This window comes from Solanum stenotomum, chromosome 11 (assembly GCF_019186545.1).
Source record: "Solanum stenotomum isolate F172 chromosome 11, ASM1918654v1, whole genome shotgun sequence".
Lineage (NCBI taxonomy): Eukaryota > Viridiplantae > Streptophyta > Magnoliopsida > Solanales > Solanaceae > Solanum > Solanum stenotomum.
In genome coordinates this window covers 678,175-689,782 of record NC_064292.1, presented here as the reverse complement: position 1 = coordinate 689,782, position 11,608 = coordinate 678,175, and the positions used below count along the sequence as shown (strand labels likewise).

The window sequence follows — 11,608 nt, the reverse complement described above, 5'->3', positions numbered from 1 at the left end:
CTCCTCAACTAAACAGCCCACTACCCACTCCTATACCCACTAGACTACTACTAAGATCTGCAAGAAAAAGAAAAAAAACTATCCTATATATAGGACACATACGTACAAACCAAAGAGGAGGAGGAAAAAGAAAGAAAAAGAGGACACACAAAAAAGGCATACATAGAGATATAAGCATTAATTAAAAAGCAATACATACATTGTACTTTCTCACATTGTGATTGAAGATCTGGAAATTTGTTTTTCGCGGTTTCAAGTTCGTGGCTCCTGATTATTTGTCCTTTCTTCTCGTTAACTAATTTTCACAGGAGAGAAAAAGCACACGGAAATTTGAAAAAAAAAAAAAAAGGATTGAGTTGTAGTTTCTGACGGCTTCAAGTTCGCGGATCCAAAAATCTGCTATTATTAATATTTTGGGAAATCAGTGGATTGTTAGGCATTGTTTTTTCGTGGTTTAATCTTCATAAGAGGTAACATTTATTTCTTCTTGGTTTAATTTAATGTCACGATTGTTCAAGATTTGATTCCAATGTTATAAGGTTATTCAAATTTTATGTGTGTTTAGCTTTGCCAATATACTATTGAAATACATGTAAATATATGTATTGTTGTATTTGGACTAAATATGATATAACGTATATCGCTTCTTGCACACTAAGGAGTCAATATTATTCTTTATTTGCTCTATTCTATCAAGCCGAAACGTGATTCATGGGTTGCCGATAATTAATTTGATCAATTCACATAGTTTTGAGTTATTCGTTGATAGTACAATTTAAAAATCATTATTTTTTTTTTGGTAAAAATAAAAACGCATTTTTTATACGATTTAATCGTTATCATCCAAAGTGTTTTAGATTCTTGGTATTCTATAGGTCAAAGAACCAATGTTAGTTTCAAATGTTGTGTGATATAAAGGTTAGGTTTTTTTTAAGGGCTCTTTTATGAGTCCATTAATTCAGGATATTATTTTGGAATGATCACTTGCAAATAATAAAGCCACTTCATTGTTTAAGCAAACATATTTGTTAAATTAGATATAGCCATATATGTCGTTAGTTATTAGTTAAAGTGTGTGTTTAGTGTATTTTTATTTTAGTTATGCTTTATTGTAAGTTAATAATTATATTTAAAAATTATAAACTAATGACATTCTGTTTTGCTAGAAACTGTAAGTACTATCATGTTAATAAGACAACGTAATTAATTGAATTTAATATTTCGTGGACAAGTGATAAGTTACACGTGGAAGAGTTTGGTCGCTATAACATTTTACTTTTTTTTTTTAGACTGTTTTAATATAATCATAGGTATTTATTTGGCTCAATTATACATTATATGAGTAATAATAATTAAATTTCATCTCAATTAAGAATGTGGTTCCACATCTTTTCGAGATACTTAAGAAACTCAAGGATGCGGTTACGCACCTTGGCCAAATTATTTTAATAATTTTGTTAATTCAAACTAAGAGGTATAAATTGAGATTATTAGGTGTGATAAACTTGATAGGGGAAGACAGTTATGTCTCCAAATGTCAAGATCGAGAATGCAGTTATGCATTTGGTTTAAGACTAATAAAAATTCACCAAAAATAAAAATAATAATAAGCAAACCATGGCCTGTAGACATAATATATCCAAAAAAATATAAAAATAGTAAAAAATAAGTATAAGTCAATAAAAGCGATCGTGCTAGAACCACGAGACTCGAGGGATGCCTAATACCTTCCCCTCGGTCAACAGAATTCCTTACCCGAATTTCTGGTTCGCAAACCAAAACTAAAAGAGTCATTTCCTATTGATTAGGGATTTGAAAAGGTGACTTGGAACACCATAACTCAATTCCAAGTGGCGACTCTGAAACAATAAAATAATCCCTAATCAATAACGTCGCTTAAAATGGAAAAACCTTCCCGCCGCCGTGCGCAAATGGGGTGTGACAGTAAGATGCTATTACGTGTCTGTCAAAAAGTGGAAAATTGGAGGGCATTGAACTAAAATACATACACGTGGCATTAAACTCAAAATAGATTGTACAATTTATGCTACTTTTAGTACAACTGCATATAGCAGTGTTGGTACACCCTCAAGTGCCACTTCTAATAAAGAGTAATATGAAATAGAAATGAGCCTTTTTGTTGTTTAAATCTATTGTTATTTTTTTTAGTTTAATGGAGAGTGGAAAAGGTAAATTTTCAGTTTCTTTTCTTAATTGGGAATATTGCTAATTTATACTTTCTCTGTCTCTAATTATTTGTTCATTTTTTTTAATTGTCTCTAATTACTTGTTCATTTTGATAAATCAAGAAAGGACAATTTATTTTTTTAATCTATTATACCCTCGATTAATTATTTTGAAAAGGTAGAACTTCTTGAAATCCTTAAATTTTTAAGTCATCTATTTCAAAAAGGTGGAAGTTTGTAGGGAGGGGAAAAAAATAAAAAAATATTCACCTTGTTTTGATGTGATAAATTGTGCAAGTTTACAAGATTAGAGGATGAACAGAGACTATATTTGAATTGTATAAGTCTCACTTTGAGATGAATTGCATTATTTTAACTACTTGTGGAATAGTCACTTTGTTTGAGTAAAATATAAAGAAGTGACAAACTTGTCTTTTATCTCCAAGTAAAATAATAATAATAAATAGGTTAGGTAGATTGATAGATAAATAGAGGTTATTTTTGAATTATTTCTCACACATTATAGGTATTCTAGGCTATTTTCTGTGATTAAAATAATGCTCATGGTTAAATGCATTTTAACTATAATTTTAAAAGTGAAAATGTAAGTAGGAGAACTTTTTTTAATATTTATTTTATCAAATTATATCATAAAGTTAGTTTTTAAATAACTACTCTTTATTGATTCATCACTAACATAATTTGTAATCATTATCTTTCACAAAATCCACAATAGATATTCTTTGTATGCGCATTAAATAAATCCATTCTTATATAATAGATAACATTAGTCATTTACATTGAACTAGACAAGTTTAATTAGACAAACTCGACTAAAAAATGTGATAGAAGAATTTCGTATTCACACTTGCTGATTCAGTGAAATTTGACCATTGAATTTGTTTGTAATAATTATAATAATAATAAAAAGTAGTACAAATCTTTATAGTATTAATTTAAAAGTACTCTATTAATATTATTTATATGGATAATTTTTTTTAAAAAAAAGAGACACCTACTAGGAGTACTTTTTCTATTATTAAAAAGTAGTCCTTTTCAGTAAAAATCTTACCAATCATAAAATATAAAACATACTCTAGTGATTAGTTGATTTTGGTCAAAAGAAAAAAGATAAGGTTGGTGTAGGAAACGTGAGTGAAATAAGTTGAAATTCATTATTTTATTTATAAAAAAAATGTGAAAGTTGCTTCTCAATTTTTATTTTTATTATTTAAAACGTGCAGCTTATAAAAGAATTTTATTTCCAACTGATTAGCTGTAAATCATATTCAGACAGTATTATGTGAATTATTGAGATTTTTTCATAATAAAAAAAGTGAATTGCTTAAGAATTTTAAAAATTATGGTACTTTTTTGTGTTTTTACTTTTTCTTTAATGGAATTTTTAATTACTTTATTTTCTGATAGAATAATTAAAAGGATAATAATTGAAAAGTACCCTTTAATTTATATTAAATATTTTTTAAGTACCTCAGTAATTTGCTTGAGAAGTACCTAATTTATATGACTTAATTTAATTTCAATTTATTTTAGAAAAAGAATGACATAGTTCTATATCTAGTAATACTTAAACTTTAAAAGAGTTTAAAATGTCTATTTTATCATAATAAAATGATTGATAGACAAACAAATATCTAATGTATTATAGATCACAGTTTTTAAAATTTCATGTCAACTCTAACCAACTCATACAAATTTGAATAGTGAAAATAGTACTATTTAGTAAGTGCATATAAAAGTCAATATTCCTTCCATACTAATTAGCCGGCATTTTGGAGATACATCTTATTGAATGTTCATTTATTTTCATGATAAAATTACAAAATTATTACTATGTTCAATAACACTAGGCATCAAGTGAGGTAAAATCTATTATTTGCCTTTAAATATTAACGATAAGAAATTAAAAAAACATTGGCACATGAAAAAAGAGTGTTTACTCATTATGAAAAGATCACTTAGTTATTACTACCCCGTCCCCAATTACTTGTCACTTAGTTATTACTCCCCCGTCCCTAATTACTTGTCACTTTTGAATTGACATACTTATGAAATTAATAATTGACATAACGAGTTCACCATTTTACCCCTATTAATTATAAAGTTGATTAATTAAAAACTTAAGATTTTCAAGAAGTTCTACATTTTTCAAAATAATTAATTGAGGGATAACTAAAAAGGGAAAAATTGACAAGTAATTAGGGACAGAGGAAGTAGTAAGAAACTTAGGAGAAAAGGTACAAGTGATTTTTGGTATATATTTATCCAACTTGAAATGGACTTGCTCCATTTGCATAAGCAAAAGAAATGGCAATTCATACTCATGTTAATAGAAACTTTGTTCGTTTGAATATTATAAAATTCATTTTGAAAGATGTGGGGTAAATCGCTTCCAACAAAAGCGATTTTGTATCAAATGAAACTCAAAATTGAAATCTTTAATTAAGGTTGAATGAATATTTATCACTCCATCAGAATCCTTATTGGTCACCATAACTCATACTAGCCGGCACTTATGAGACATCTTAATGGACCTTTCATTAATTTTTTGTTTTTTCTTAAAAACAAAAAAGAAGACATCCTAGTGATAATGATACAAGACCAGTCTCGAATTCAAATTTTAGGTATGAATTTTTTTTTGATAGAAAACGTTACTTTTCAAAGACTTCAATGTGAATATTGAATACCGAATAAAACAAAATATAAGACCACCCTCCACATGACAATCATTGTCTGAATTACACTCCAATTAAAAACATAGTACTCCCTCCATTCCATATTAATTGAATTTTTGAGGTGTTTCACACCCTTTAAGAAAAGTAGATTAAGACATAAATTGAACATAGTTTTTCATTTTTACCCTTATTAATTATTGTCAAATTTATGATTAAAATAACTAAATAATAATTAATCACTAATTCCTATACTAACTAATAAAGGGTAAAATTGGAAGAACACACTAAATATAGTTTTGAAAACTGAATAATTAAGTTAATTTGAAAAATATATCAATAATTTAATTAATATGAAATGGAGGGAGCACTTCAAAATCGACAGATTGCCAGATTCCAAGTGTTACACTGTTGACTTTTATTTGTCGATTTACAATACATTTATAAACAATAATTATAAATATTTTATAATACTTATATACATTGATATATAATTTTGTTGAAAAATGGAAATTTTTCTTTGATATATTAAAAACAAAACTGTTATTTTTTTAAATATTAAAAAAGTAAAAGTGAACGATGGAGTATTTTCATACAAAAAATAGTGACTCCGAGTCGTTCTTTGGTTCTTGATCCCCAATTTAATTCCATAATAAATAGTTAAAATGTTTTATTCAAAAAAATTAACATGATGGATATAATACAAAAAAGAATGATATAAAGTGTTATTTTCAATTTTAGTGTGTAGGATCAATTTTTTATTATTCAAATCGTAAAGGATTATGTTTTTTCATTTCCTTTAAAGTTATATATTTATTTTGCCTTTTTCTATTTGGACACTGGTCTATTTCACATACTTACAAAAGAAATCGTTCTTTGGTCAAAAGAAAGACGCTGTGTGAAATAAATTGAATTGAATTGATACAAAATGTGAATGCAACTTTTTCAAGAAAATTTCCAACTTATTAGCTGTACATCATATTTAGACCTGAGAGTGCATATTGTAAATTTAATACTTTCTTATTACTCTCTGTCTCATATTATACGATACTTAAATTAATTAATTTACTTTTTATCCATATTAATGGATATCAGGATAATCTATGATGACACAAGGCATACAAAAGATATCATTAAGACTTATGCATATTTATTTTAATAACAATACATGGTGAAATGCTTTTTTTCTTTCCAAAAATTAGCAGATTAACTATACTTGTCACTCCATTATTTTGTTTGATATTCGTGTTAAATTGATGTTCTCACTTTATAAGCTATTTTTTATTGTTCACGTGTACACTGGTTCTTAAACAATTTTATTATAAGTACTACAAAATCGGTGAGAGCAAGAGTACAAAAGAATAATTAAGTATTTAATAAACTCTTTGAAAAAATAAAGTTGTTTGGGAACTTTAATTTTGTTTAAACTTCCAGAGAAATTATGGGAACATAAAACATGATGATGAATATTAATTATAGGGGTAAAATAGAATTTTTTTAATTAAATTTATCTTGATTTAGTAAGTGATCAAGTAATATAGGACATACTCCCTCTATCCCTAATTACTTGTCAACTTTTGAATTGACACACCTATGAAAAAAATAATGATTGACATAATGAGTTTACCGTTTTACCTATATTAATTATGAATTAGATGAATTAAATATTTAAAATTTCCAAAAAGTTTTACCTTTTTCAAGTAATTAATTGAGGTATAATAGAAAATTTGTCCTTTCTTGATTTGTCGAAATTGACAAGTAATTAGGGACAACTAAAAAACGAAAAGTAGACAAGTAATTAGAGACAAATGGAGTATTTAGTTTCTTTTTATTTTATGATTAGCTAATTATTAAAGCTTCTAGAAGGAATTGTAGTAACATCTAGAATGAAGTAAAAATACTTAAAATTAATCTAGGACTAGGTTCATCCCCCCTCCCATTAACTTGATCCTCATATATCTTCAAAAACAAAAAAAAAATCTTTTAAAATACTAATTGCAATGTGTAGTCTTATGTACTTAGCTGGAAAATTGATATTTGAACTTTTAATTTGTCATCTTTTTTTTTTAATAAACTTCTTCAAATTCTTTATCTATTTTTGAAAAATGTTATTTTAGAGTCAAGAGTCTATCGAAAGATATTCGAGATAAAGTAATTTAATTTATTCGAAAGGAGAAGAACCCTCAAATAGTCCTTGAAAAAGAAGCTCGACCTACATAAATTATTTAGAATATTTTAAAGAGGCAGAGAATCAATCGAAAATTATTTATGAGATCACACTTGACTATACCATGGTTTGGTGAAGTACTAAAGTAGCTAATTTGTCATCTTCCTATCCTAATCAAGAAAAAATTCTGCATTCACAGTTGACTATTACTAGTAGTGTTATTTTTGTAAAAAAAAGAGTAGGTTGTCTAAGTATGAATTTAGTTGAATTGAATTCATTGGAAATTAACATGAAAGTTGCAGGTCAGTCTTTGCTTCCTTTTATAGATTTTGAAAAAGTTTTACATAATTTAATTTTCAAACTAATTGACCATATATAGGTGAAGTGAAAGAGAAAAAGTATTTTTGAGTAACTATTAAAGTCAATAAATCTTTTTTCTAATAATTAATAAACTGTCACTTCCACCTACATCTTATGATTAGTGGCAATCATAAGATATTTACTCCATATTGGCTTGCATAACAAAACATAGTACAAAACATTTTTAATAGCAATTTTGGGATAATGATTTTTCAATTAGTTTGCATCTTAGCATTTTTAACGACATGGTATATTGTTAGTAATAAACTTGCTATTTTGTGAAATATTTAAAATTCGTGTTAACTTACCCAAATTTCACTAGTTTAGGACTTTACTATTTAGATACGTTCTAGTTTACAATATTATATATCTTATCAGATTTTGGTGCTTCATATACGTCTAGATACATGTATTTTGGGATACATAGAATCAAAATTAGGTGTAATTTGTTATAGTATCCAAATGGATTTGATGTATCTGATATACATTACAAATCTCGCTCACTTCCCTTAGCTCTCTGCCATCTCGCTCGCGACTCTCATATGTATCCAGATACATCCCAAATACATGTGAATGTATGTATTTGGTATATATCTAGTGTGATTCACATATATCACTTGCCTCCCTCCCTATCCCACTCGCCTCCCTCCCCATCTCGCTCACCTCCCTCCCCATCTCACTTGTGTCTCTCCCTATTTTAGTATATCTGATAGCAAAAATACATGTATCTTCTTTAATATATGATAGAAAACTCTTAATTAGTAATAATTTATATGTAATATTATAAAAGTATATGTAATAGTATATACGATAATAGAATATGTCTAATTACGTAGTTTCTAATTAAACGATATGGAACAATGAGTGGCTAAACCCAGGTTCCGACCCAAACAAGGGGCCCATAATCAGCCCAGACCAAGAAATCATACTTGGGCTGAGCCAGTACAGTCCGATTGACCTGGACCGGAAAAAAGTTGTCAAACTGTCACTTTTAGCAAATTTGCAATTATTGAACCATTTCTTTCAACATCTTTTTATTTTTTTAGCCTCAATTTATTTACAATTTAACCACATCAAAGTTATGGTGTAGCGAATAACGTTGTCCCTTCTTTAACTAGAGATATCGAGTTTGAATCGTCGGTATGAATAATTCTTGATAGTGGGCGCTTCTCCCCAAATGGGGTTGTATTTGGAGCATTTCCTTTCGAATGAGACCCTACACAGAATGAATCTTGATTAGTCGGATTCAAACAAAAATACTATACAGGGTGAAAAATCAAAATAATTATAATATAATTTAACAATCATCCTAAAAACTACATAAAAACTTCTTTCAACAAAAACATTTACTATTAATTTTAGATTTAGATTGTGAAAATTTATTTTTAAATATTTGTTTGATAATGAAATCTGATCAAGTTTTTAAAATATTATTTTTTAATATTTTCAAGTTTCAATTCCACCCAACAAAACTTTTTCAACTAAAAATACACGTCTAAATACAACTTCAAGTTTCAAAAATTATAACTAAAAAATTTGAAATTTTCAACTTTTAGATTTTAACTTCAAAATTTAAAATCAAATGAAAATTTGAACTTTCATTTTCAACTAATTCTTCATATTATAACTTTAAATTTTTTTCTTTAATGTGATGATTTTTTCTTATTTTTTCTTTTTTAGTTTGTGTGTGTTGACTGTGGGAACTGGGAAAATTGGATTATTCTTCTAGAATTTTCCAATTCTTAATGATTAAGCAAGTATTCCTCCTAATAAACAAAACAATAAGGGGACGTTTGGTTACTGATTAGAGTTATACATATATTAGTTATGTAGGTATTAGTAATGTAGGTATTAGTTATGCAAGTATTAGTTATGTAGGTATTAGTTATGCATGTATTTATTTATTATGTAGGTATTAATTATACAAATATTAGTTATGTAGGTATTATTTATGTAGGATTTAGTTATGTAGAAATTATAATACATATATTATTACTTATTGATATTGATTGTTTAATCTATTGTAAATTAATATACGTTTTTTTTAAAATAGAAAATTATAAAGCTTGTATCCAAGATAAAATGCAACAAACCCTTGTGGGTGGAGGGTGGGGCGAGAAATCTATAGTGTGATGCGTTGTAGAAATCTATAGTATGATGGCACAAATAATAAAATGGAACAGTTCGGGTCGGGGTCGGGGCCAAACAATTTTGGGTTTGTTTGGGGGGGTGGGGGTGGGGGGGGGGGAATCACGAAACTAAAAAATTGAGTTAGGCCAATCCTTTTTTTATAAAAAAAAAAATTACTCATTAATCTTGTGAATTAATATTAATATACATTATTATTTAGAAATAAATAATTAAGTACCCTCATAACTTATTTCACCTTCTACCCCGCAAAAAGTTATACATAGATTTCCTCATAAGTTATGTGAGTATTAGCTATGTAGAATTACAAAAATGCAACCAAACACCACATAAATCAATACATGAATAATTTTTATACAACATTTGGAGACACACAAACGTCCCCTAAAAAAAGTCAACTTCTAATAAGCTTCGTTTCGAAAAGAATGTTCTAGTTTGACTTGAAACGGAGTTTAAGAAAATAAAGAAGACTTTTTAATCTTGTGATTCTAAATTAAAGTTATGTCAAATGTATCAAAATATTTTTTAATCTTGTGACCTTAAATATGTCACGTGAAAAGTTGAAGTTAAAATGTTGCTAAAAAAAGAAATGAGTCATTTTTTTTGAAATAGAGTAAAAAGGAAATTGAGCCATTCTTTTTGAAATTTATTTAAAAATTTAGTTTTATAAGAAATTTTTACATAGAGTACACTATTTCACTTAACGTAAATTTAAATCAATTGAACAATAGCAAATTCCGAATATCAAATAATTATAGGAAAAACTCATAATACTCTAGATTATTTTAAAGAAATTATTAATAAATAAATAAAACGTCATTAATAATAGGTTAGTGAGCTAAGCAACTGGCACTCTATCACTGCACTGTAGAACCCTTGTTCAACAAGTATTTCAAATTTACACTTTTAGTCCTCACTAAAACTACTATTTATATGTGGCCATTTCAGCAAAAATCACTAAAAAACTTCTCTCAATTTCTTCACTGTTAAGTCTCTGTTCTCACCACAAAATTAATTTATTATTCACAATCTTTTCTTCGTAGAAGAAAAAAAATGGAAGAACAGTACAAGAACAAGAAGAAGCAAAGTTATCTTCCTCCACCAAAACGAGGACAAATAAAGGTGAAAATTATGAATTCTTTGATTAAATCTGTAGCGGAATTTGTTTACGGTGGATCGGAAAGCAAAAACGGGAATGAAAAAACTCCGGGAGGATCTCCGATTAGTTTTGATTCTGATGGATCATATAGATGATGAATGTTTATTTTTATTTTGAAGCTGAGGAAGTTTTTATGTAAATAATAATGGGAAATTCTGTTTCCCCTGTTTTTTTTTTCCTCATAGCTTCAAGCTTATAGTATACCTTTATTTATTTAATTAAAATTTCTTTATTTTTAGTTTTTTTTTTTTTAATTTCAAGAGTGTATGATCTATTGATTATATGAAATAGAAATGAGCCTCTTTGTTGTTTAAATCTAATTGTTATTTTTTTTTTTAGTTTAATTGAGGGTGGAAAAGTAAATTTTTGAGTTTCTTTTCTTAATTGGGAATATTGTTAATTTATAGTTGAATGTGAATTTACTAGTTAAAGAGGCGTTGATGGTAGATTAGAGTAACGCAAGAATTAATTATGAACAAATTTATGTATTGTCTAGTTAAATTCTAGTTCACACCTTCTTGTATCAATTTTGCCAATTATATTACTAACTAATTTTTTGTAGCATAGATATGCTTGTTGTTAATAGTAGATCAATGAAATTTTGTTTTTCTATTTCAGTATCAGTCGTAGGAAGAAATCTAGGAATTTGGAATATTAAATACTTACCATGTTTTGATGTGGTGATAAATTGTCCAAGTTTACACGATTAGAGGATGAAAGAAAACTATATTTGAATTGTATAAGTCTCACTTTAAGATGAATTGCATTATTTTGACTACTTGTGGAACAGTCACTTTGTTTGAGTAAAATATAAAGAAGTGACAAACTTGTCTTCTATCTCCAAGTAAAATAATAATTAAAAAGAAACAGGAAAATCAAAGGACAAATATGAAAT

General features: G+C 27.3%; 1 long non-coding RNA gene across 1 annotated transcript in view; it reads left to right on the top strand.

Moving 5' to 3' along the window:
- The window catches only part of LOC125845087 (uncharacterized), a 19,978-nt gene extending 8,950 nt beyond the window's left edge, over positions 1–11,028 (top strand). Inside the window, exon 2 of the long non-coding RNA XR_007444220.1 lies at positions 10,842–11,028. This is a non-coding gene — a long non-coding RNA (uncharacterized LOC125845087). The remainder of the gene's footprint in view (positions 1–10,841) is intronic.
- The last annotated feature ends 580 nt before the right edge of the window (positions 11,029–11,608 follow it).